The sequence below is a fragment of the Lactuca virosa genome, chromosome 4, assembly GCF_052849685.1.
Source record: "Lactuca virosa cultivar CGN04683 chromosome 4, Lactuca_virosa_CGN04683_v6, whole genome shotgun sequence".
NCBI classification, from domain to species: Eukaryota; Viridiplantae; Streptophyta; class Magnoliopsida; order Asterales; family Asteraceae; genus Lactuca; species Lactuca virosa.
Genome location: NC_136429.1, coordinates 224,051,827 through 224,078,689, shown reverse-complemented (window position 1 = coordinate 224,078,689; position 26,863 = coordinate 224,051,827). Strand labels below are relative to the sequence as shown.

The 26,863-nt window shown below is 41.8% G+C and overlaps 1 long non-coding RNA gene and 1 other non-coding gene across 2 annotated transcripts; one reads left to right on the top strand and one right to left on the bottom strand.

Annotated features, from left to right (window-relative positions):
- The first annotated feature begins 452 nt into the window (after positions 1-452).
- On the top strand, positions 453-23,794 carry LOC145169050 (uncharacterized). Its single transcript, XR_013742263.1, has 3 exons — positions 453-590; positions 1,341-1,399; positions 23,483-23,794. It is a non-coding gene; the product is annotated as an uncharacterized LOC145169050 (long non-coding RNA).
- Positions 23,795-25,631: 1,837 nt separating this feature from the next.
- LOC145110140 (small nucleolar RNA R71) lies at positions 25,632-25,738 on the bottom strand. Its single transcript, XR_013709520.1, has one exon. It is a non-coding gene; the product is annotated as a small nucleolar RNA R71 (small nucleolar RNA).
- Between the last annotated feature and the right edge of the window lie 1,125 nt (positions 25,739-26,863).

The following is a 26,863-nucleotide window of genomic DNA, read 5'->3' as shown; positions in this document are numbered from 1 at the left end:
TAGTTAAAAGATTTTTAATGGGAAAATTAAAGACGAAATAAAATAATTTTAATAATATGATTTTTTTTATAATTTATATAGTTGAATTTTAAAACTATAACTATACAAATAATCAATACTGGTTTTATTAAAATTAAAAAAATAAAATTAACTTAATAAAGATTTAGATATGATTGAAATGATGGGTGTGGGTTTTATTAAGAATTTTGGGGTTTTTTTTTAAGAAACTTCATCTTATTTTGTTACAAAGCTACACAATCTAGACTTCACATATTTACCCCTATACAAACCTTATCTAGTTTGTTGCGCTTTTGGTGCCCTTTCTTGAAGATTTCTTCCAATTTTTTAGTCACTTGCCGCTCTCATTCTTTGGTCTACCTAAACCAACAAGGAACATTGTTTAAAAAAAAAACTTTGCCTTCTGTTTCTTTGGTCCCCGTTTGAAGATTTCTTCCAAAAAAAAATATTTCCTTCTGTTTCTTTATAGGGTGATGAATAATTAGGTGAGTCTCGAGTGTTTCGACTTTTAGTTGTATATGGTGATTTACAAGATTGGAGATATGTTATGCTGACGGCTCGATTGACATGAGGTGAGTTCAACTGAGATAAACGGATCCTAAGACTTGATGTCAACAAAAGTTGTTTCTGTTTCTCTTTCTAGATCCTTTACGCTTTGAAAAATCTATAAAAAAAATTTGCCCTTTTTTATAAATTACATCATTTTACAAAATATGCACCAAATTTTCTTTTTTTGTGAAAAGAGTGATAATTTTTTTATTCGAGAGATAGATGGCGTTTTGTAATAACTAATAAAAGTTTAATATAGACTAATTTCTTATATTTTCATTACAAAAAATTATTTAATATCTTTTTATTTCAAGTGAGAGGTTGTGAGTTTGCAAAAGTGGTTACCTTAATGGCTAAACCATTTATTTTGGAAAATAGCCTTTTTAGATTCTGATGTAATTGGAATTTCAGATTACATTTCATTGTAGCATTTTGACTCATTAATTATTAGAAATTGCATCATGTTACCAATGTCTATTGCCCATATATATTGTACCTACTTTTAATATCATATAAGCAACAACCAACTTCTATACGCGACTTCCTTCATAATTTAAAAGACTATAAAATAACGAATGGATTGGAATAGTGAGACGTTTGAGTGTGTTTCCCGTCTCCACAAGACTGAAACTTTCATGACTTTTCTAATTTATGTTTTTTTTATCGATAGGTTTTTTTACTGAATCATGACCACAACTAGATTTGTTTAGGACTTATTTATTTTTGATGAGTTACATATGTATTTCACTAATTTATTTTGTTTTTTCATTTAGTTATAGATGCACGTACAAGATGAGATAAAGAATTTAGCAAACAAAGTGGAAAGACTCGGGTATGAAAATGAGTAATTAGTAGCTTCATGTTTGTTGAAGTAAATAATATATATTTATTATTTTTTTATCCACTCTCATCTACATTTGGTTTGTCTGTTAAAATTATATTATTTTCATTTAAAAAAAATAACAGAATGAGTTGAAGATAGTTAAGAATCTATAATATTTAATAATTTATAATGTTAAAACAAATAAAGATATGTATTTTCAGACATCTTTTAATTATGATTTACAACAGTTGAAATAATGTTATATTCGTACTTTAAATGGTGACTTTTAACTATTAAACATGATCTTTATTAGTAAGTTTTTTTATTTTGTTTTAGTTACGTTATTAGTTATCATCTAATCATTTAATGTGTTAAATATGAACCTCATGATGTTGAAAAATCAATGGTGGAAAGTGTATTTTTGTATATCTACCCTTTGAGGAGGTATGTACTCTTTATCTTTTTATATAAGTTAATCGTTGATAGAATAATTTACAAAAAATAGTCCATGTGATACATGCTTTTTAACGGATTTACTTCGAAACTGGAACTTTTTGCAATTTTGGTTTTCATTGCAAGACTCTATATTGATTTCTACAATTTGTCGTTAACTTCATCCGTCTTTTTGGTCAAATTTGTAAAAATGACCCTTTTGCACTTTTGTCTATGTGGTATGTGATTTTCACCACCATCTTGCAATTTTGGTTCTTACCGCAAGTTTTATATTGATTTTGGTTGTAACATTCCAAAAATCATGACCAAAAATTTGTTTTTAATTAAGTAACTTATAAAATTGTTTACTGAATAACATCATCGAATCATGGCATTTCATAAAATCATAGTCACATGTCTCAAAATCATATCATAGAATAGTAACAATGTCAGAGTACAATCCCAAGAATCTCATGATGCGGAAGTCATGTGTGTGTGTGATGCGCTGCAACCGTGCCGGCTCCTTCCCCTTCGAAGAAGAGGTACCTGAAAATAAAACTGAAAACTGTAAGCACAAAGCTTAATGAGTTCCCCCATCATACCACATACCACACAATAACATACTGTCAGGCATATCTGGGTGCCCAACCTACGCCTTCGGTCTCTTTCAACCGGATATTGCCTAGCATATCTGGGTGCTGGCCTACCCCTTCGGTCTCTTTCAACCGGATATTGCCTAACATATCTTGGTGCTGGCCTACCCCTTCGGTCTCTTTCAACCGGATACGGGGACTATTTCACCCCTTACCACTACCACATAATCACATAGCATATTAGCACATAAATCATAACCAATAGTGGCATACCAGACAATTATCACAAAGACAATCATCTCAGCTAGAATCACCTACTAGTGGGCCGGCATTGGTGCCTTAGACCAACTTCTACTGGACGGTAACTCACCTCAATGTCGTGAAGTGTCTAAACTGTCCTCGATGCTGGGATCAACTCCTCTCGACTCCTACACATAATAACCTTCTTTAATTACCATTTCATACTCTTAACCTTTCCAAGGGTCAACTCAGGTCAAAGTCCAAGTCAAGGTCAACACCCGGTGTTGAATCATAAAAGTGACCCTCTTGAACTTGAGCTACCGCAGCTCTCAAGGATCCGCAGTCAAACCTTCATCAGCAACCTCATCCGAAGTCATCATCAACCGCAACTTTACTTACTAGTTTACTTAGTTTAACTTTATCTACTTTTGTTGAAGTACTCTCTATTGTCCAGTATACCTTGCATGGCTACTCTTAAAGAATTGATCCAATGTAATTCTTGAGTCTCTATATATAGAGCTCAATCTTTCTCATTCAATACAACTCTTACACATCTCTCTCTCACGTCTATCTGATTACGTATCTTAAATCTCATATCTTCTTACTTTCAAAGTTCACTTGAATATAACTGAATATTATCTCTCTACGGAGCAAGTCATTCGTGACTTAATCACTAAGTTTGATCTCACTTACTAACTTGGTCTGAATGCATTCCTTGTTATGAATCAACTTATGTGTATACTTGATATAACACCTGCTGTCATTTATATTTCCTTACATTTCCGCAACTAACTCTCTAATTATCTAACTCATTAACTTATTATTATTGTTGAGCTTTTAGATCATTTGAGATAAACTATTCCGCAACTATACTTGTTCTAACGTTTGTTCAAGTGTGTCTCAAGTTTTTCTCTCAACAATTGGTATCAGAGCCATAGTGGTTGCTTTTTGAAGCAAAACTCTGATTTTCAAAAGGCCTTCTATACCACTGAAGCTCATTTCATAAAAAAAAACTTCAAAAAAAAACAAAGAAAAATGGCACAAGCATTATCTCTGGATGTTTCCAACAGTGTTGGTGGTTCAAATCGAGCCCCAATATTGGTGGCAAATGAATATCATCACTGGTCCCAGAGAATGGAAAGATACTTAAGGAGACTTGGTAGGGATGTATGGCGATCTGTAGAAGAAGGACCACATGTCCCTGTTCTTACATCAGTTCAAACTGACGGCGCCACAGCCAGACTAGGAGGAGGTCAACCAGTCATGAACCGTCCCACTAAAGATGATCTCGATAAAATGGAAAATGATGATGTTGCTTTTTAGGAAATCTCTTGTGGAGTTGCTCCTGACAACTTCGACATTATCATAAACTGCAAATCAGCAAAAGAGATCTGGGAAGTTCTCAAGAATTTGTATAAAGGCTCAGAGCAAGCTCAAGATAAGAAGCTCACAACTGCACTCAATGAGTTCAAAAATTTCAAAGCTCATACTGGCGAAAGTTTAGAAGACTCCTTTAAAAGGTTCAACCTGATAGTCACCAAGTTATCGAATGCTGGCACCATCCGCAGTAACCATGAAACAAACCTTCAGTTTCTCAACGGTTTGGGAAGACATTGGACTACTGCTAAGATGATAGTTCAAGGGGATAGAAAGATTCATTCTTTGTCTCTCTACAAGCTCTACAGGGAACTGCAAGCACAAGAATCCACCGTACTCAAAGACTGTGCTGACTTCGGAGGACCACTCGCTCTTATAGCACAAGCTCCACATAATCAATCCTACTCTCCCTCATATGACACTACACCGCAGTCATACGAATCCGACTCAGAGTATGATGATGAAGAAGAATTTCAGAAGGCTATTGCTCTTGTTAGTCAACAGTTCAACCGGCTACCACCTCCTTCTTTTCGTAAGAATCAACAGTTCAACAAACCTCCATTCAACCTTAACTTCAATCCGCAGAATAACCATTCTCGTTATCCCAAAAGTTCTCATCCACCACCGTAATCTCAAAATACTCAACCAAAGGAGGCACCGCAGTCCATCCAAACCACTGACTCCGGTACTCCCTCAGAAGACAAAAGTGATATTGTGATTTGTCACAAGTGCAACAAAGAAAATCATTTTACAAAAGATTGCAAGGCAAATGTAGTGAAAGACAGAGCATTCTATCTAAGAATGGCTCAAGAATTGGAAGAAAAGGAAAAGGCTAGGGCATACGTAGCCTATGTCAAAAGAGACCATCAAGTTTGGTCATCCGGAGATGAAGAAGAAGCCATCAGCAACGTTAAAGGAAAAGGCAAGATCAGCATGCTGGCAACTGCGGATGACGATGGGTCTACTAAGCTGGAAAAGAACTACTGCTACATGGCTAAGGATGGAACTCTAAGTATCGTCGAACAGGTAAAACTCATGATTCAAACTCTAAACTATATCATGCATGACTGTCAACCCTTCATAGATAATCTCAATGACACATGTGTTGCCGTCCTTACAGACTATAACAAAGCATTAGATGAGAAGAACATTGCGTCCCAAGAGATGTTTCACGTAAGAGGACGACTGGACAACAAAAGACTCAAAATGGCTATGTTAGAAAAGGACTTAGAGTTAGAAAAAGATGCAAGAATGTTGAGTGAAACACAACTAGAGATAGCTTTGAACCAAAGAGATTTAGCTCAGAGTGAGATTGTACGCTTAAATCTATTAATAGAAAAACTGTTCAATGAAAGTGAAGCTATTGAAAATTTGGTGAATAATGGAACGGTGGACAATACATACAATTGGGGTTGGTCGAATGGGTATCCTACCGTAAAGGATGCCTCACCCCGGTTCAAAAAAGATCGGTTCTATGTCGCTCCGAACCGAGAATTTCATTTCCCAGTCAATGACAAAACATTTCCTGAAGATATCAAAGCTTACTTTGGTAGACTTCACGATCTGAGTAACAACTGTGTTATCGAGGAAATTCTCCCTGAATTTTCTAATCCTATAGATAGCACAACCCTTTCCAGTTCTCAAACTTCATCAGTTGCTGATGAGGAAATTGTTTTGGAAGATCCTGAAGTCTCAGACTTCCCTTCTCTGCCGTCAGACCGTAGTATCCCTTACTGCAGTCAGGAACCGCAGTCTGTCCATCTACCTTCCATCAACTGTCCCACAAATGTATCTACTCAGACTTATTCTGCGATTGTTCAAAACTCAGAACCGCAGACCTTAGTTAAAAGTACCGTGACCATCCAAGCAATTCATCATGAATTACCAATCGAAAATTTTGAAGTTGGTCAATGTTCCTTGAATCCAGAACTCTCCGGTTCGTATGAATCAAGTCCTCGTTTTTCAAAATTACCAAATGTTTCAAGGAAACCGCAACTAAATATCACTGACTGCGGCTCTCCTAAAACCGAGGCAAAAAGAGCTTTCAAAGAAGAAATTCGATCCCGTGGAAAAAATCGGGAAAATCTTTCAAAACAAAAACGATTTGTCAAAATTCCTAAGTCTAGTAGTCCAGAAAAACTTGTTTTCTCAAATTATTTGCCCAAAAACTCTGCAGTCAAGAAAACACCGAAAAAGGAATATACAGTTTCTAAATCCATTCCAATTTCATCTGACACAACCCAAAAGAAAGTAAAGACTTTTCGAAGCAGAGGTTTTCAAATTTATTCCTCAGATGATCCGAAATGGAATGGTATTTTGCCAACTCCAACACTCTTAAAGTCAGCTCAAAGTTTTAAGAAATCACTTCACAAAAGGTCTATACGTGCCTGTGCTACTGCAAAATCTAATTTTTCAAATCCAACTGTCCGATCTCACCTCCCTCGGACTGGTCACAAGCATACTCCCTCACGTAGAACTGGTCACAAGCGTACTCCCTCACGAAAATCGTTGACTAAACAAAATGTCAGAACGAATAATCAATGTTCTGTTTGCAAGTGTCAGTGTCAAAAGATTTCTCCTCAAGTCAAATCACGTGTTTCTCAAAAACCTCGCAACTTTTCTCAATCTCACAAAACTCCAAAAAATCACAAACACCCAGGACTAGGTCTAAAAGTTGACATAAAACCTGTCCCTGCAACCTCGTATCCTGCATCAATTAAGAATTCATATGTTGCCTCGGGCTCCAAACTAGTTTGGATTCCTAAACTAACCGTGTAATTCTCAGGCCTTGTGCAAGGAGGAACAAGAAGAAGAATGGTTAATCGACAGCGCCTGCTCCTTGCACATGACCGGAAGGTTAGAATACCTTCGGGATTTCAGGCCAATTTGCAACGGTGGAAATGTCACATTCGGCAACAATGCGAATGGGATAATCCGAGGTTATGGTGTTCTTACTACTGGAAACTTCTCTATTCAAAAGGTTGCTTATGTAGAAAGCCTTAAACACAATCTCATCGGTGTTGGCCAACTATGTAAGGCAGGACATCGAGTTGAATTTGATGACCAATCTTGCTATGTAATGACAAGCGATAGAAGCACATGTCTGATCAAATCCCGATCCAAAGGTACTATGTATCCTCTGGACGTCTCTCTAATCATAGGAAAACCGCAGTTATGCTTCCTATCCAAAGCAGTATCCGAAGTCAGCTGTCTATGGCACCGTAAGCTAGCTCATCTCAACTTTAGATACATCAACAATTTGGTCACCGGAGAACTAGTCCGAGGTCTACCAATCCTCAAGTTCAGCAACGATACCCTCTGTCCTGCATGTGAATGTAGAAAGCAATCTAAAGCAAGTCATCCTATGGTGATTGATTCCTCAATTTCTGAACCACTGGAACTCCTGCACATTGATCTCTTTGGTCCATCTACCGTAGCCAGTCTTCATCACAAGAAATACATACTGGTTATAGTTGATGACTTCACATGGTTCACACGGGTCTCTTTCTTAAGACTCAAATCAGAAACTCCGCAGATACTGATCAATTTTATCAAGGAAATTGAACTTTAAATCAAGTTACCAGTACGACGCATCCGAAGTGATAATGGAACCGAGTTTACCAACCATCTCTTAAATAGTTTCTTAGTTTCAAAAGGCATCACTCACAACTTCTCAGCTCCCTACACACCGCAACAAAATGGGGTAGTAGAGCGAAGGAACCGCACTCTAGTAAAAGCAGCCAGATCTATGCTCAACTTCGCACACCTTCCTCTCTACTTCTGGGCCGAAGCAGTGGCCACAACTTGCTTTGTACAGAACAGAAGCATTGTGTGCAAACGTCTCAGCAAAACACCGTATGAGGGCCTTAACAACCGCAAGCCAAATGTACGATTCTTCCATATCTTTGGGTGTAGATGTTTTGTAATCAACAACAGAGACCACCTTAATAAATTCGCACCGAAGTCTGATGAAGGCATCTTCCTTGGCTACTCAACAAACAAAGTTGCTTATAGGGTTCTCATTCGACGCACAAGGCTAATAATTGAAAGCTTCGATGTGAAATTTGATGACTATCACATCCGCAACCGAAACTACAGCAATCCTAGAAAATGATATTCCTGCCTCTTCGGGTCCACTAAACATAGTTGAAGTAAACTATGATGATCTCTTCGACCCTGTAGAAACAGCCAAGTTATCCGAAGTTCTTGTGTCCCTGGAAGCTCAGCAGCAGCATGCTGACGTATCTGGTCCTACACCGTCCGATGAGGTATCACTAAATACATCCACCTCGCCGGTTGAGGGGGAAAACTCAACTCCGGACCATACAACAACCATCGAGGTTCCAGTACTAGAAGATGCGGCTCCAATCCCTATCCGCAGAGTTTTTCGACCATCAAACTTTTCTTCGGACTCAGATGATGAAAACATAGAGACATTGACACAAGAACAGACTCGAGGATTATCACACTCCCATCCGCAATCCAGGGGGAACCTTCTCAGGTTCAAGGGGAACTCCCGTCTACACTCCAGGGGGAACCTTCACCATCTGCCCAAGAAAACTCTGATCCCACCTTTCCAATTCAAGACAATTCAGCAGGATATTCTCAAGTCCAGGGGGAACTGCCATCTCCAACCGCAGAGTCTTATGATATTGAAGACATTCCCTCTACCGCAGCTGTTGATCATCTGCAACCCCGTCTACACGTATGGACGAAGGACCACCCAACAGGTCAAATCATTGGCAACCCATCCGCAGGTATCCAGACTCGATCTTCTAAGGATTTATCTGATCACTGTCACTACGCAGCGTTTATGTCCTCGGTCGAGCCCCGAACGATCAAAGAAGCATTACTAGAACCAGACTGGATATCCGCAATGCAAGAAGAGCTAGAAGAATTCAAAAGAAACAAAGTATGGCAGCTCGTTCCGAAGCCGCAAGGTCACACCATCGTTGGTACTAGATGGGTGTACAAGAATAAGTTGGATGAATCCGGTGCGGTCGTCAGAAACAAGGCAAGGCTAGTTGCCAAGGGATATAGTCAACTTGAAGGTATTGACTATGATGAAACGTATGCTCCGGTAGCACGAATGGAAGCCATCCGAATCTTCTTAGCATACGTAGCTCACAAGAACATCAAGGTTCATCAAATGGATGTGAAAAGTGCTTTTCTCAACGGTGAATTAAAAGAGGAGGTTTATCTTCAGCAACCTCCGGGCTTTGAAAGTCTTGAATTCCCAGACCACTGCTACAAGCTTGAAAAAGCAGTCTACGGTCTAAAGCAAGCCCCAAGAGCGTGGTACGAGACTCTCTCTGAATTTATTGTCTCGTCCGGATACAAAAGAGGAGTGATTGATCCCACTTTATTTAGAAAAGCAAATGGTAATCACCTTATGCTTGTACAAATATATGTGGATGATATCATCTTCGGATCAACTGATCAAAAAATGGTGGATGAATTTGCTAAGCTCATGACCAACAAGTTCCAAATGAGCATAAATAGAGAGATTAACTTCTTTCTAGGACTTCAAGTGAAACAAGTCCCTCAAGGGATATTCATCCATCAGGAGAAGTACACCACATGAACTACTAAAGAAATACTCAATGGACAACTGTTCTTCGGCTAAGGTCCCCATGGCCTTCGGATATAAGATATATGCTGATCCTTCCGGCGAGTCAGTGGATCACAATACTTATAGAGGTATAATCGGCTCATTGATGTACCTCACCGCAAGCCGTCCAGACATTGTATTTGCAACAGGTGTATGCGTAAGGTACCAGGCTGTTCCAAAAATGTCACACATGACCGCAGCCAAGCAGATTCTAAGATACTTAAAGGGCAGCAAGACTCTTGGTTTATGGTATCCCGCAGGGAATGACTTCAGCCTACAAGCATTCACTGATGCGGATCATGCCGGATACAGACTAGATCGAAAAAGCACGTCCGGTGGATGTCAATTTCTGGGTGGAAGACTCGTCAGCTGGTCATCAAGAAAACAAAATTGTGTGTCACTGTCTACCGCAGAAGCTGAATACGTGGTCGCAGCCAGTTGTTGTTCACAAGTCTTGTGGATGAAAACACAACTTATGGACTACGGATACAGAATGCTGCGGATACCAATTTATTGTGACTCTGAGAGTGCTATAGCGATTTCTCACAATCCAATTCAACACTCCAAGACAAAACATATTGAACTACGGTATCACTTCATCAAAGACCACATCCTGAAAGGTAACATTGAACTAATTTTTGTCCATACTCATGAAGAGATTGCTGATGTATTCACAAAGGCACTTGACTCTACAAAACTCAACAGTTTCTTACAAATGTTAGGAATGATGAATCCGGACCCACAATTCTTTTTGAATTGATAGGTACCGTAGACCACCCTTGGTCTCTGTTGCGGTCCTAATTGAAGTTATTTATGATAGATAGTTTTGGTATATCCTGTGTACCGTAGTATATGTACCGCAACTATATATCATATTTATCTTTCAATGGTCCTTATTGTTTGTTGTTACTAACTTTTGTTCAAGTCTTCTCCTCAGTTCTTCTACTGCAGTCATCCAATCATCCATCCGCAATGACAAAAGATCCATCCGCAATGAAGTCTCAATCCGCAATCACATTGATTGATTTCTCAACTGTTTCATTAATTATTGAATCATGGTGTGATATTTAATGATCCTTCATTAAATAAGAAAAACATTCAAAAAAATATTCCTTGGGTAACATATCACTGTCCCATTTCCACTTTTTGAATAAACCTTGTGTCAGACCTATTTTGGGTATGATGACAAAAAGAACGATTTTCCATAAACAAATCCCTTTTTAAACAGTCTCTTCCTATTACCCCAAAACGTCTTACATCTTCCCATTTTACACAACGGATCAAACCCACCCTCACCACACGTTCTTTAGACGTGATGTCTTAGACCGACACTTCATTAAATGCTAACCCCTTTTGGTAAATCTCAAAAAATAAATTAAACCTTTTCTTATCTGTGCCTGAGATTTTCTCTCCTAATCAAAGAAAACACCCAAACGTTTTTACCTTATCTAATTTCACTTAGGGTAAAATCAATAACTGTTTCAAATCCGCCACTATAAAACCCCCTTCTGCTTCCCCAAGAAAGTTTTTACGCTTTCTGAACATCGAACTTCTTCTCCTTTATCTTCTTGCACTCTGTTTTCCTGCAAGTTTCTTCAACTCTCAAAAATGGTGAAATCCGGTATCTCAAAGAAACATTCCAAGGCATCTGCCTCAGCAAACCCAACTAGTTCAGACTCTGCTTCAAGGAACCAAATGCCAACGATTGCTTCAAGCAATTTTAGGGCTGTGTTCGAAGAGCATTCCTCTTATAATGCTCCGATAAAGTTGATGATCAAGTTCTTGTCCAATCACCCACTGTTTGGTCCCTTCGATTCCTTCACAGATGTAGTTCCTCTCACAACCCTCTTCAAATGTGCCTTCTCTGCATATCGACCCCTCGAAAATCTTCAAGAAGTGCATCTGAATCTGGTGAACGATTCCTTGGTCACTCTGACCAAAGAAAAATTCCTCAATGCCATCAACCTGCTCGTTCATCCTTCAACCAAGGTTTTCACTCCAAGCATGGCGGACATCCTTTCTGCACTTTACCAAATGGGTTACCAAAAGAAGATCAAAGGCATAGGCGAATTCAAGAAAAATCAGTTGCCTTCGGTGTGGCAGTTTGTTTGCCACTTCGTGATCCGCAGCCTGTCAGGCAGAACCGGAGGCACTGATAACATGGGTCTCAAGCTATTGGAGTTAGTGTGGAGTATTTTCACTGGCCACGATGTCAACTCCTGTCAGATCTTGTGGGTTGACTTCTTGCAGTACATTCCCAAAGAGAGTCCAAGAGAAAACCCTACCGAACTCACATTTGCTAGGTTCTGGTCTCTATGCATCTCAGATCTTCATGCGGATGTAGGATTTAGCATGGGCAACGATATCAACCTCTTCATCACTAAAGATCTTAAAAGGTACAATCCCTCTACTGATCAATCTGTTTTTGGACCCATTAGACGGCTACCAGTCCACATTCTATCTACCATTGGTCTTGAAACCACTGATGTCACAGACCATATAGAGGCTACGGAAGGAATTGACCCATACCTTCCTACCCCGCCTCTACAAGCCACATCTGCACTCACCATCCCTGGTAGAACCGCAGTCCTATCCTCCACCACTCTATCCAACTTGTCTTTATCAAAAAGACGCAAGCAGTTAGCCTCTGTCCATCAAGGCCCCTGCAACATCACCAAGAAACATGGAACGCCAAAGAAGAAAGATGCTCCCAAACAAGTTGAACCTTCAAAGAAACGAAAACTCAAACAAATTGTGCCCTCATATGACGAATCAACCGAAAATCGATCTTCCTCTCCCTCTATGAGTGATTCTGATGAGGATGCACAACCCATCTCTATCCTCAAGAAAAGAAAAACCAATCCCACAGACCAAATGCGTTACCGGACTGATGCCGCAGCCTCTCAAAAGGCTCCGATAGTCCTTGGTGTGGCCGCAGACCCATTCAATACCACCATCGAATTCCACTCAGACACAGAAAGTGTGTCTATTTCAACTCAACGTGGAGACTCACCCCCAGCTCACTCCCAAGGGGATGGAACTGGTTCTCGCCCTACGGTCTCCAGGGCTTCCCGTCTACACTTTTTTTCCCCTGAGGAGTTGAACTCCATCCTTTTGTCTGTAACCCAAACACTGCAAACACCTTCCCAACCGCAGGGCAATTCTTCCGCCTTTGCCAGAACTGAGCCGAGGCCAGAATTGACCACTGGTCAAGGAGACCGAGGAATCTCAGGAAATCCTACTCTACTTACATCTTTTACAGGTGGTTTAGGCACGGTGAGCACCAATGTGCAAGGATCCGTGTACCCGAGGGACACCTCGGTGCGCTTTCAAGGATTTGACGGTGATGAATCAAACGACTCATGGTTACAATACCATTCGGTCTCAGAATCAGATATCAAGAAATATGTCGCTTTCTGTAGGGCATTTCAAGCAAGGAAGGACCAGCAAATCAAGCAACTTCAACAGAAACAACAAGAGATCCAATCCGTAGCGAAGTATTGGGCTGACGCAATTAATAACACCAACACCGTGGCCACCATTCTCAAAGTACAAGAGTGGATGTCCACAATGGCTGAAACAGTCCACAATGCTCAATCCACTCTTGGTGGTGAAGGTCCATCTACAATTCCTGTAGCTCCAACTCCAACTGTTAGAGATTCTCAAGACGATGGCACCGCAATAGAAGTTAGCTCCACTCCTACCTTCGGATTCGATGACTTTGATCTCAATGAGGTAAATCAGCCTACTCCTTCCGATGATGATTTAATGATTTTTGATGAGGAAGAAGCTTCGAGTGGCTCTCAACACTCAACCTCCAAGCCGAAAGAAAAGAAGAAGAAAAAGAAAATTGTTGTCTCAAGGAAAGAGTTTCTGAGTCTACAAGCCAAAGTAGATCAGATTCTCGCTGCGGTCAAGCCTACTCAACCGCAACCTGAAGACATTCCAGGACCGCAGTCCTTAATTGAAAGGATAGAAAGACTGGAAACTCGTGAACGACTGGCTGCTGAGCGAATTTCTCTGAAAGTTGAAATGGGGATTCGTTCTTTGGACACAAGTCGCAAGGCTGACCATCAGCAATTCATGGCTGCTGCGGAGCGCCTCATCACTGAGGTATCCACAATCAAGGCAGACTTACAAACAACCATTGCGAACCAGTCAACTCACTCTCAAAAGCTGATAGATGAAACTCACACTGCCTACGAGTCTACCATCTCGGTTCTTCAATCTACCATCAACAGACTGCAACGCTCTCTCTCTTCAAACTTTCATGGTCCTGAGATTCTTCAACTTACCAAGGAGATACATCGACTGCTCTTCACCACCGCCATCCCAGACAATCAGCAACTGGCTGATGCTCTCAAAGCTCAATTTCAGGAGGTGTGTGCTAAAGTCGATGGTCTTAAGCAATGGCTTGAGGAAGCTCCGGGTTTGCATTCCTCAAGAGAGGGAAGTGATGAAGACCATCATTCAAACAACGTCTCTCATCATAGGAGCCCCCCATCATAACTGAAAAAGTTCCCTCACCGCAACCATCTCCTCATCAGACACCACCGCATCAGTCTCCACCGTAACAGAAAATCACTCAAGAAACTTCTCCTGAGCGACCAGAGACTCCTCCCCACTTCAAGAATCTAGCATCCAACATGTGATCCGAACACTCCAGCGACTCTCCCGCAACGAAACAGAAGAAAGCAGATTGGAAAGCAGCCAAATTTGCTGAACTCATCTGGAGAGAAAACGGATTCGCCATCGTCATGGATGAATCCTTAGTCAATTCCTGGATCAATCCCCACCGAAGACTACTGGATGATGACTACAAACCCTACCTTACTTATGCTGAAACCCCTTCTGACGGTTACTGGGATGTTCCAATCTCCCCAAATGTTAAATACTTCATTATATTTAAGCAGTTTGACCGTAGCCTACCTGATCACAAGAGACTGGCCATGGAATTCGAAAGACTCAATCGATTCTATACCAAACATGCTTCTTCCATAGAGAAAATCTGGTCTAATGATAGACCATCCGCAGTCAAGAACTTTAAGCCCCGGAAATTCATGAAAGCTGACTTCATTCAGTATACTCTTAAAAGAAGGAATCAGGACTACGTCCGTACCCAAGCTAACTTCCCATGTATGAATCCAGAACAAGTCTTTCTGATAGCAAAGGTGTTCCAAAACAAAAGCGAGAAGTATCCAAAGATGAAGATAGCACTTGAAAGGTCAAGCACATTTCTGAGGGAAACCGTCTGTGACTTTGTAAAGATTGATGCAGATATTTACCCTACAATTACCAAAAAGTTCGATCTACCACCACTTGACCCTGCACCAATGCCTACCGAAGGTTATCAAGAGAGAACCCTAGGTGCAACAAACTTCCCAGAACTTGGAGTCATTTTCAAAAGAAAGGTCGATAAAATCAAATACTTCATTCCCATGACTGCCATGAATCGTCTCACAAGGAAGCAACTTGAAATTTGTCGAACCGCAATTGAAAGATCAAAACACACGACTGCCGAAGTCAAGTTCGAAATTTTAAGAAGGATCAATTGGCTGGAAAATATCAGAAAGTTTTGGTGGATTCTAATCAAGTTCCTAAAACTTGATAACTGAAGAGAAGTTAAAGAGGTCACTTAGGAGGAAATTGTTGAATCATAAAAGTGACCCTCTTGAATTTGAGCTACCGCAGCTCTCAAGGATCCGCAGTCAAACCTTCATCAGCAACCTCATCCGAAGTCATCATCAACCGCAACTTTACTTACTAGTTTACTTAGTTTAACTTTATCTACTTTTGTTGAAGTACTCTCTATTGTCCAGTATGCCTTGCATGGCTACTCTTAAATAATTGATCCAATGTAATTCTTGAGTCTCTATATATAGAGCTCAATCTTTCTCTTCAATACAACTCTTACACATCTCTCTCTCTCACGTCTATCTGATTACGTATCTTAAATCTCATATCTTCTTACTCTCAAAGTTCACTTGAATATAACTGAATATTATCTCTCTATGGAGCAAGTCATTCGTGACTTAATCACTAAGTTTGATCTCACTTACTAACTTGGTCTGAATGCATTCCTTGTTATGAATCAACTTATGTGTATACTTGATATAACACCTGCTGTCATTTATATTTCCTTACATTTCCGCAACTAACTCTCTAATTATCTAACTCATTAACTTATTATTATTGTTGAGCTTTTAGATCCTTTGAGAAAAACTATTCCGCAACTATACTTGTTCTAACGTTTGTTCAAGTGTGTCTCAAGTTTTTCTCTCAACACCCTGGTCAAAGTCAACTTTTGGTCAAAGTCAACATCTGGTTGACTCAACTCGCCGAGTTGGTCCACCAACTCGTCGAGTTACATAATCCACCGAAATCATGGAACTTCAATCCTACTCGTCGAGTTTTTCAAGAACTCGTCGAGTTCACCTTCATACATAATCGGGACCTTTTTGCTCTTGACTCACCGAGCTCGTCCATGAATTCGTCGAGTCCTTCTTCATACAAGTTGAAGCGTTTAGTCATTGACTCGCTGAGTTCTTCCTTGAACTCGTCAAGTTCTTCTTCATATAAGTTGGGACATTGCCTTGAACTCGCCGAGTTTGTTCTTGAACTCGCTGAGTTCCATGATCTTCAAGTCCATAAACGAGCCCAACTTGCTGAGTTCTCTTCAAAACTCAACAAGTTACTCAATATCAGAAGAGATTGGGGAAACTGCGACCCAACTCGCCGAGTCGTATGAGCGACTCGTCGAGTCCCTCTATGTCCAAATCCATACAGCCACTCTCAGTCGGGTTTAACACGTCTAAAACGTAGATCTGACCTCCTAGGGTCCATATTACACATAAAGTTACAAACTTTACGTGCATGCAAGGTATCATAAGCCAAAAACACCATTTCCTAGTCTAAAATGAAGTCTAGGCCAAAGGGAAGGGTTAAAGCATAATAAATTCGTGAACTTTATGGCTAAAGGGGTTGAAAGGGATCTGGATCTAAAGTTATAACTTCAGATCACACTCCATACTCAAAAAGGTTCACAAAATTGCTAAGAGATGGCCCTAAACTCAAACATGGAGAGATCTAGTAATAGGAAAGTCAAGGAAGCAACTTTATACCTTTAAGGGGCTGGAAATGTAGCTTCAACCTTGGAACTAATGCTTCCTTGAACCTTCTAGCTCCTTCTTCTTCTTCCTCTAGCTTTGAAATCACACAAACACTTTCACAAATGGCTCATACACTCAACAAAGCTCAAGGCACACAAGTTAGGGCGTTATGGACTAAGGGAGACGATGGGGGTGCATGGGAGGCGATTTAGTTCGTTTAAATAGGGTGCAAACCCTAAAATTTAGGGTTTCACCCAGACAGGTCAACTCGTCGAGTTGGGGCTTCCAACTCGGCGAGTAGGCTCTTCCGTCCGCGTCCAAAAATTTGTCCCCACTCGACGAGTTGAGCATCCAACTCGTCGAGTCCTAGTATATAAAATGAAAATATTCTTTATTTAAGATACATACCAGGAACCGAGCGTTATGAATCTCCCCCGCTTATTTTAGACTTCGTCCTAGAAGTCTGCTGTTGCATCTTGGAATGCTCGGGGTAGTGCTCCCTCATCTCGCCCTCTGGCTCCCAAGTCCATTCTGAGCCCTTGCGGTGCTGCCATTGCACCTTCACTAGCCCGACCCTCTTGTTCCTCAGATCCTTTGACTTCCTGTCGAGGATAGCTACTGGTCGCTCAATGTAATTCAGGTTGTCATCCACCTGAATATCCTCTAGAGGCACTACTGCAGAGTCGTCTACCAGACATTTCCACAGCTGGGAGACGTGAAAGGTACTATGAATCTGACTGAGCTCGACTGGCAGATCCAGTCTACATGCCACCTTGCCTACTCGGGCAGCAACCCTGAATGGACCGATGTACCTGGGGCCTAACTTGCCCCGCTTCCTGAACCGTATGACACCCTTCCAACGTGACACCTTCAAGAGAACCATATCCCCGACTTGGAACTCCAGGTCCGAATGACGCTTGTCAGCATAACTTTTCTGCCGACTTCGAGTAGTCTGAAGCTTGCTCTGGATCCGCTGGATCCTCTCTATCATCTTGAGTACCACTTCGGTACTCCCCATGACTCTCTGCCCAACCTCACCCCAGCAAATCGGGGTCCTGCACTTCCTTTCGTAGAACATCTCGAAGGGAGGACGGTCGATGCTCGCGTGGTAGCTATTATTGTAGGAAAACTCAGCCAAGGGAAGGTAGGTATCCCAGCTACCACCGAAGTCTAAAACATATGCCCGCAACATATTCTCCAAAGTCTGGATGGTCCGCTCACTCTGACCATCCGTTTGTGCGTGAAAAGCGGTGCTAAAGTGCAGACGAGTACCCAACTCGTCATGAAACTTCTTCCAGAATCTGGAAGTGAACCGCACGTCTCTGTCAGAAATCACGGAGACTAGCACTCCGTGTCGAGCTACTACCTCTCGGATGTAGATATCAGCCAACTTCTCGGCCTAGATGCTCACTTGGATCGGTATGAAATGGGCACTCTTGGTCAATCGATCCACGATGACCCAAATCGAATCCACTCCCCGTGCGGTCCTGGGAAGCTTCGTGATGAAATCCATAGTAATATCTTCCCATTTCCACATAGGGATATCCAACGGCTGTGTCTTGCCGTGAGGCCTCTGGTGCTCGGCCTTGACGTTCCTGTAAGTCAGGCATCTCTCGACGTACCAAGCTACATCCCGCTTCATGCAGGGCCACCAGTAATCAGGACGAATATCTCTGTACATCTTTGTCGCCCTGGGATGAATCGAGAATCTGGATTTGTGCGCCTCCTCCATCAAAACTTGGCGCACCCCTCCATGATATGGAACCCACACTCTATGGTGTAGTGTCAACAACCCACTGCAATCATAGTCGAAGGAGGAAACCTGACCCATAATACACTCGCTCTTCCGATGTTCCTCCTTCATAGCCTCCTGTTGGGCCTTTCAGATCTGCTCCAGAAGCGGAGTCACCACTGTCAACCGTAAGCAAATGTCTCTGATCGGGGCTGCCTTGCGGCTAAGAGCATCGGCTACAACATTGGCCTTCCCTGGGTGGTAGAGGATCTCACAATCGTAATCCTTCACCACATCTAGCCACCGACGATGTCTCATGTTCAGATTCGGATGATCCATGAGGTACGTCAGACTCTTGTGATCCGTGTAAATGGTACAACGGACCCCATAGAGGTAATGTCACCAAATCTTGAGGGCGAAGACAACCGCCCCTAACTCGAAATCATGCGTCGGGTAGTTCACCTCGTGAGGCTTCAGCTGCCTCGAGGCATAGGCGATGACGTGCCCTCTCTGCATCAGTACTGCGCCCAAACCCGATATAGACACATTGCAGTACACTACGAAATCCTCCACGCCCTCTGGCAGGGCTAGGATCGGCGCCTCGCATAGTCTCTGTCTCAATGTCTCAAATGATGCCTGCTTCTTAGGCCCCCAGCGAAAGACCACGACCTTCTTCGTCAACCGGGTCAAGGGTACGGCTATCTTGGAGAAGTCCTAAATGAATCTCCGGTAATAGCCTGCCAATCCCAGGAAACTCCGAATCTCAGATGGAGACTTCAGAACCTCCCATCTCATCACGACCTCTACTTTGGCCGGGTCAACCAAAATACCGTTTTGGTTGACAAGGTGCCCAAGAAACTGCACCTCGTGCAACCAGAACTCACACTTGGAGAACTTGGTTTACAAGCTCTCCCTCCTCAAGGTATCCAACACCTCTCGCAAGTGCTCCTTGTGCTGCTCCTGCGTCTTGGAATAAACCAAGATGTCATCAATGAAAACTATCACATACCGATCCAGCATCGGTCTGCATACGTGGTTCATGAGATCCATGAACACGGCATGAGCATTGGTGATCCCGAAGGGCATCACCACGAAATCGTAGTGGTCATAGCGACTCCGGAACGCAGTCTTCTGCACATCCTCGTCTCTGACCCTCATCTGATGGTAGCCTGAACGTAAATCTATCTTGGAAAACCAAGATGCCCCATGTAGCTGGTCGAAGAGATCATCAATCCTAGGGAGTGGGTAACGGTTCTTCACCGTTACCTTGTTCAGCTCCCGGTAATCTATACACATCCGATGCGACCCGTCCTTCTTCTTCACAAACAGGATTGGGGCTCCCCGGGGTGAACTGCTCGGTCTAATAAATCCTTTGTCTAACAGCTCCTACAGCTGTGTAGACAACTCCTGCATCTCAGGAGGAGCCAACCGATATGGTGCCTTAGCTATCGGAGCCCCACCAGGGACTAGGTCTATCCGGAACTCCACCTGCCTCTCCGGAGGTATCCCAGGCAGCTCCTCTGGAAATACGTCCGGGTACTCTCGCACCACTGGTACATCACTCACGGTCGTCTTACCCGCTTCCCGGGTATCCATAACATAGGCGACGTACCCTGTGCAACCATGTTGAAGGTAGCTCCTAGCCCTCGCTGCTGAGCACAAAGCTGGTCCTCGTTGCGGCCTCTCGCCCTGAATCACCAGCTCTCCCCCATTTGGGGTCCTGATACTTACCAGCTGCTGTACACAGTCGATCACCGCCCCATTAGGGCTCAACCAGTCCATGCCTATGATAACCTTGTTCCCATGTAACTGAATGGGAACTAAATCTACAAGGTAACGCTAGTCATACAGCCTCAACACGCAGTCTCTAAAAACTTTTGATGATCGAACAGATCGATCGTCCGCAATCTCAACCTCTAAGGGATAATCCAACATCCCCGAAGACTCAGAAAACCACTTGCTAAGCGCGAGAGAAACAAATGATCGGGTAGCGCCCGAATCGAATAACCCCTGTACTGGGATACCGTTCACATGGAACGATCCTAAGCATAATACATAAACACAGTACATAAATATCATAACTGACATGAAACAAGAGTTAGGGAGAAGAAAACATACCCGTCACCACATCAGGTGCGGCACGCGCCTCCTCGGCGGTCAGCTAGAAGGCTCGGCTCCTCACCACCGGAGCATCTGTCTTGCCCTGTCGGCCATCGGTAATCCGCAGGGTCGCTGGAGTTAGCGTCGCCACTGGCGCTGCTGCTGTCAATCTAGGGTAATTGGCATTTTTATGGACCTTCTGATTGCAATGAAAGCAAATCAGGTCTGATGTCTGGAAAGTAGGAGTAGGGGCAGTACAATCCCTGCCCAAGTGCCCAGTCTTTCCGCACTTATAGCATCCCGATATCCCTAACCTGCAAGCTCCCTCATGTGACTTGCCGCATTTCCCACAGTGGCCCCGGCCCTACGGGCCCTTCGACCTAGAGTCGAATCCATTGGGTTTCTTCCCCGAAACCCCAGTAACCTACTCATTCTCTGCCTTCCTCTTCCGGATGTGCTCAATGTCAATCTCCCTCGCCCTCGCAATCATGTCATCCAATGTCGGGCATGCCGAGTATTTGACGTGCTTCCGGATGTCAGCTCTCAATATGTCGTGATAGCGGGTCTTCCGCATCTCCTCATCCCCTGCATACTGAGGTACCAATAAGGCCCTCTCTCTGAACTTGGTAGTAATATCCGCCACCGTCTCTGTCGTCTGCCTCATATCAAGAAACTCTCTGGCCAACTGCTGAATCTCCACAGCCGACGCGAACTCAGCCCTAAACTTGGTCACAAAATCCGACCAATTCATAGCCTCAATGGCTAGGGCCCCCAAAGAATCATTGACTGCCTCCCACCAATCCCGAACTCGGTCCCTTAAACATCCTGCAGCATACCGGACCTTCGACCCCTCAGGGCAAAAGCTCGTCAGCTGCGCAGACTCCATGTCTGCGATCCATCTCCTGGCAACAATGGGGTCCTTCACCCCGTGGAAGTCTGGTGCACCACATCCCCTGAAGTCCTTGAACGAGAGTGTGCGTGTCCCTGACAGAATGGCAGCCATGTCACTCCGAAACGCTCTGAGGCGATCCTCCATCAGCTCGATAATCCCTTCCTTGATCGACCCGAAAATCACAGGGGTCGACTCAAGGATGCCTCTCGTGATCTCAGAAGCAATGAACTCTCGTAGTCCCTCATCAACCGGCTTGGTGCCTGATCCCGAACCTGATCCTGAACTTGATCCTGACCCCGAACCTCCCCCTCCGTGTCGCGTAATCATCACCATTCTGAAACAAAACACATAATCGTCAGGGTCATACATAACCTTGACATGTCTCATATACTACAAGTTCCCTAGTTCTATCTCAACCCTCCTTGACTCGAGTATGGATCCTCTGCTTTCAGCAGTACGGGCCCATACTACCTTTCACATCTATCCATACTTTCCTCAAGGATTTCCTTGACTTCACCAAGTCCCTTCTACTAGTACTGCTCTCTTCATTAATCTTATCCTAGGCTTACCCTAGGGTAACTCTCCGACCTACTCTCTGCCATCAGCTGCATAAGGAATTTCTGCCACCTTTACCAAACTAGCTTGCGAATACCATTACACATCACTAAGACCAGATAATTCTTCGAATGAGAGGTCCTACCTTACAACGGTTGGACTCAAACAAGAGCTGCACAATAGGGCTAGACCTAACCTTCTGAAATTATTTAGTCCTTGCAATATGTAACTTAACGTACTCGTTAACTAGTTAGTTAAAGATAACTAGCATCCCTAAAAGCACAAAGCAAGCAACATTCGAGCATTGGGTAACCATACCAAGCATATCCTATTCAGGCCATCATATTACTGACTAATCAGTTCTAGCATATAACTCAATAAGCACATATAGCAGGCACATAAGGCATCTTCCTAGATCCTTAGCCCTAATCTAGCATGCAGTTCTCATACAAGAACAACAGGCATAAAAGGCATCATTCCTAGATCCTTAGCCCTAATCTAGCTTGCAGTTCTCATAATCATATCACATCGTAACATAACATGTATGGGTATCTTGGGGAAAACTTACTTGAGCTCGGCCGGTCACACGCATCACACACCTTGTTCTTTCTCAAAACTCCTTATTTTAATTTTTATAAAATTTGTTTCCTTGTAAAAATCTTTCAAACCCTCGATTTGAGTCCAGACACCCCCGAAGGTGTGTCCGAATCCCTCAAACCAAGGCTCTGATACCAACTTGTAACATCCCAAAAATCATGACCAAAAATTTGTTTTTAATTAAGTAACTTATAGAATTGTTTAGTGAATAACATCATTGAATCATGGCATTTCATAAAATCATAGTCACATGTCTCAAAACCATATCATAAAATAGTAACAATGTCAGAGTACAATCCCAAGAATCTCATGATGCGGAAGTCCTGTGTGTGTGTGATGCGATGCTACCGTGCCGGCTCCCTCCCCTTCGAAGAAGAGGTACCTGAAAACAAAACTAAAAACTATAAGCACAAAGCCTAGTGAGTTCCCCCATCATACCACATACCACACAATAACATACTGTCAGGCATATCTGGGTGCCCAACCTACCCCTTCGGTCTCTTTCAACCGGATATTGCCTAGCATATTTGGGTGCTGGCCTACCCCTTCGGTATCTTTCAACTGGATATTTCCTAGCATATCTGGGTGCTGGCCTACTCCTTCGGTCTCTTTCAACCGGATATTGCCTAGCATATCTGGGTGCTAGCCTACCCCTTCGGTCTCTTTCAACCGGATACGGGAACTATTTCACCCCTACCACTACCACATAATCACATAGCATACTAGCACATAAAGCATAAATGATATTGCCATATTTATACATATTTTAAGGTAGTATTTAATTACATTTTGATTAATATTTTGGTTATTTGCATGGAATAATGGTACTTATATGATTAAATTGTATTTTGCAGCCAAAATAAGTCATTTTGAAGAATAAGGACTAAAAGTGGAAAAAGAAGAAACTTTGGAGGCTTGGAAGATTAAAGAAGATAAAACCCACGAAAAAGTTGTTTCCACATCGCGGATATCTATTCCACGACGTGGAAAGGAAAATTCTGGAAGATAAGTGCACGCAAAGTCGAAATCCTTGCCCGATAAGGATTCTACCATGTCCACGACGTGGAAGGTAATTTTATGAAAAATATAAATATTCTTAATCTCTATGGGTTTAGGAGGTTGACTGGTGAAAAAGGGTTTCCAGAAGTCGATATTCAGAAGGTTAGAAGGCCAGGAAGTTGGTTTACAAACCAAGGAAGAAGAAGAAGTTCATAATTACTTTCTAGTTGTGGTACTTTACAATGTTTTTGATTATGACTTGTTTATGTTTATTTGTTAGAATGAGTAGCTAAATCTAGCTGCTTCTGTTAGCTAGATGAAGTTGGAACTCATGGTTTGTTTATAAAAGCTTAGACTTTTCTTGTTGGTTAATGCCTTGTGTTCGATTGATTAGACCTAGCATGCTTAATTTGATACTAGATTGTTTTAAACTCTTATTCTGTGTAGTTAGTGACCATTAATCTGCATGAATTTGAATACCTACTAATTTAGTGAACATTAGATTATTAGAGCTAAGATCGAACCAATCTTAGTTAAGTAATTGAATTATTGAATTTAGTTGTGTTAGAAAACTCATATTATGAACATAAATTGTGTTTGTTAACTCAATCTTACATAACTCCAATTCTACTTAATAGTTAATTCTGTGTTAAATTATGTTTGACTATGCATAGATCTACATGAATTAATTCAACATTAGTTAATTTGGAATTGAATTGCTAATAATATCTTAATTGGTAACCAACGAGAATTGTCATAACTAATAATTAAACCATTGAGGGAAAGTGGATTCGAACTAACAGAAGAGTTTTTATAATATTGAATAGTTATTGATAAATTAAGTTCATCTAAACTTGCAAAATTAGATAAAAAACCATTTTAATTATTGTTTGATTTTAGATTAATTTAGAGTAATTATTTTAGCTAATTAAAATTGTTCCCTGTGTTTGACCCCGACTTACTTAAACTACACTACAATCCGACTAGGTACACTGCCTAGGTGCATATTAATTAGTTAAGTTAGTTAGGAAATAAATTTAAAATTAGGTGTAGCTAATTGCACACACCAAGTTTTTGGCGCCGTTGTCGGGGAACGGCTTATTTGATTGTTAATTTATTTGTTCAGAATTAATCGATCCTTTTTATGGGGTAAAACCTGCAAAAAGTTAATTTTCCGCATTAATTTTCGTTTCAGATCCGAGACCACGACGTGGACCTTAAGTCCACGACGTGGGTTCAGTTAGGAAGGTATTTTTAGTATTTTTAATTTTTAGTTGTTGTTCAGATTTACGTTTTTTTTTTATTTTGCAGTAGTTCATGACCAGAGGTTCCAACAAACCTTTGGTACCACCACTTGAAGATCCAGAGTCGACCCTTCACAAAAAGACGTTTAAGAACGTGAAAGAATACCAACCACCAAAAAGCTCATCATTTAAAGACCTTAAATCAGTCTTTGGAAAGAAGTCGGGAAAGAAAACGGGAGAGTCTAGTACATCTTCGAAAGACAAGAGCACGGTTGAAAGCTTAGATCAAATACCTAATCCAAGAGAATCTGAATACGAATCTGAGCCCGAGTTCGAACTACATAGGATTGAACCCAAAGACGAGCCAGAAAACGAGATGGCGAACATTGCAGATATTTGAATGGGAGCATACAAAAAGCGAATTAGAGATGATGCTGGTCCTGGCCTAGTACAACCTGCAATTCCTGCAACTGCCCCATTCGAGCTGAAAGGACACATCCTTACTATACTTAAGGATGTACCATTTTATGGGAAGGATCATGAGGATGCTTACAAGCATTTAGATGAAGTCAATGACATTGCATACTATTTCAATGTCCCAAATGTTCCTAGAGAGACAGTCTTGCTAAGGATGCTACCGGTCACTTTTAAAGGAGCTGCAAAAGACTGGCTGGAGGCACTACCACCTGGTGCGATTACTACTTGGGCACAGATGTGCGAGCAATATCTAGAACAATTCTACCCACCATCAAAAATAGCTAAACTCAAGAAGGCAATAGCCAACTTTGAGCAAAACCCGGGTGAATCACTTTATGAGGCATGGGAGCGTTATAAAGGGTTGCTAAGGAATTGTCCTCAAAATGACCTTAACATACAACAAGAAGTCTCAATATTTTATTATGGGGTGAATGTCATGACAAGGCAACTCCTTGATTCTCAAGGACCACTAACTAAGAAAAATCTGGGGGAAGTCAAGGAGTTGGTTGAAGAATTTGCAAAGCATTCTCATGAGTACAATAATCCAAGAAATGAAGGAGCAAAAGGAATTGGGGGAGGCAATTCTGAAGACATGGTTGATGTACTAGCTATGCTTGACACCATGGACAGAAGAATGACCAAGTTGGACCAGTCAGTTCATGCTATTAGAGTTGGATGTGAAAGATGCAATGGTCCACACTTGACAAAAGAATGCCACTTGGATGAACATGGAAATAGAAAGGCCCAAGTGTGCTATTCAAGTGGGGATAAATATGATGAAGATTGGAGAAAACCAAAGAAGGAATGGTTACCATATGAGGAATACAAGAAGTAGAAAGAAGAAAAATATAGGCAAACAAGCCGAGGCTTATATCAAAAGGAACAACCACCAGCCGAACCGAAAGTTGACTTAGAAAACATGTTAGCTCGTTTTATGGAGGCTTCTAAAAAAGGGCACAATGAAACGGATACAGCGATAAGGGAACATCAGAATATTATGAAGGAACAACAAGCTTTGTTAAGAAATCACCCAGCATCGATCCATAATATTGAAGTCCAACTAGGTCAACTAACGACTTTGGTGAATGATAAATTATCTCCGAAAATCTCCGAGAAAAAGCCTCAATCGCATGTCATGGTAATAGAAACAGAAGAGGATACTATTTTTGATTTCCTAGAAGCATTAGAAGTCGACCAATCTCAGTCTGACCCAAAGGCAAAGAAGTCCAAACTCGAAGAATATGGAGTTGCTGAAACATCAACTACACGACGTGGAGATCCAGTTTCCACGACGTGGAACAGGTCTGATCAGAAAAATATGGATAATGTTTCGAGTTATCGTCCTCCTTTGCCGTTTCCTTCCTGAACCAATATCCATCCACTGGAATAGGAACATATGAAGTTGATGCAACAAGTAAAGGGTATTCCAATTAATACCCCTTTCATTGTTTCGTTATCTAAACTTCCCGAGTATGCGAAGTTCTTGCAAGATTTAGTAGATCCTCGCCAACAATT